We start from the raw sequence: 1,203 nt of genomic DNA, 5'->3' as shown, positions 1-1,203 counted from the left end.
CCGATAATGAATCAGCATGCCGCTCACGTAGCTTTGGGCCACAGCTTCGGGTCATGGTTCATTATAATAATCTGCGTTCTTTAAATTGTCCTAAGGGCAACAATTTGCTTTATCTTCCGCATACGTTAATGAACTTATTGCATAATTGAATATGCTATGCGACCTTAATTTTGTATATAATTTCAAAATTTCTGTTAACATATCTAAATTATCTCACTTTACCTCATAATTTTATGATAATTTTTGTCAATCTGTTTATATTAGAAATAAATAAAATTCCTGTTATAATCAACATAAAACACAATACTTTAAATATTGGAACATATTAAGTACTATTGGATCTTTATTTGTATCTTGTTTCTTTATCCAAGCATTACAATAAATTTACTTATTATGGCCGTGAACTTTTGTGGCAGCCACGAATGTTGTAAAATTTGCTAGACAAATTCTCTAAAAATGTGATTATCTAGCAGAGAAAGGTTCAACCGTTTCTATCTAATAGCTTATCTTTGACCTTATCGAAACTTTGACTTATCGGAATATAACATATTAGCGAATCAACATCGCCAATGATAAGAATCGCAAAAAAAAGGGCAATGACTCATAAAACGACGGGCAAAGCTAGTTGTCCAGCTGGCACGTAAATACCCGCACATGTTCTCGTCAGGTGCGCATGACAATGCAGGAACTTAGTCGTTGGAAAAAAATTTAAACAGGTAAAAATTTACAAAATACGATTCTTGAAAGAAAAAATATTTTAAATATAGAACAGAAAATATAAGTAATATGTAGGCAATATGTAAGCAAATTTATAATAAATCTCTGTAAAGCATGTGTGCTGTGACTTCTACAAATATTCTTGCAAATAAAAAATATCAGAGTACAACAAAATAATATCTTTCGTCTGTATCTTCGATACACATGGAATCAAACTTTTGATGAATCATGAGGCATTTTAGGAGGGATATTATTAGAGAAATCGATTAATTTTTGGAATACGAAGCTGCCGATTGACTGAATACAGTTAAAGTCCCATATATGATTGCTTTTCGCTCTAAGTGCTAAGTTCCGCTTAATTCTTATATGCGATCGCAAATTTTCTGACACAGCAAAGCGTGTTACAGGCGATGCTGTTGTAGATCCACGCTGCAGGAGGTAGTGACGTGTCGAGAGTGGGGGCGTCTAGCTGACTGGCCGTGCGGA

The sequence above is a fragment of the Acromyrmex echinatior genome, chromosome 10, assembly GCF_024713525.1.
Source record: "Acromyrmex echinatior isolate Ae372 chromosome 10, ASM2471352v2, whole genome shotgun sequence".
In the NCBI taxonomy this organism is placed as follows: Eukaryota; Metazoa; Arthropoda; class Insecta; order Hymenoptera; family Formicidae; genus Acromyrmex; species Acromyrmex echinatior.
This window is presented reverse-complemented; position numbering follows the sequence as displayed.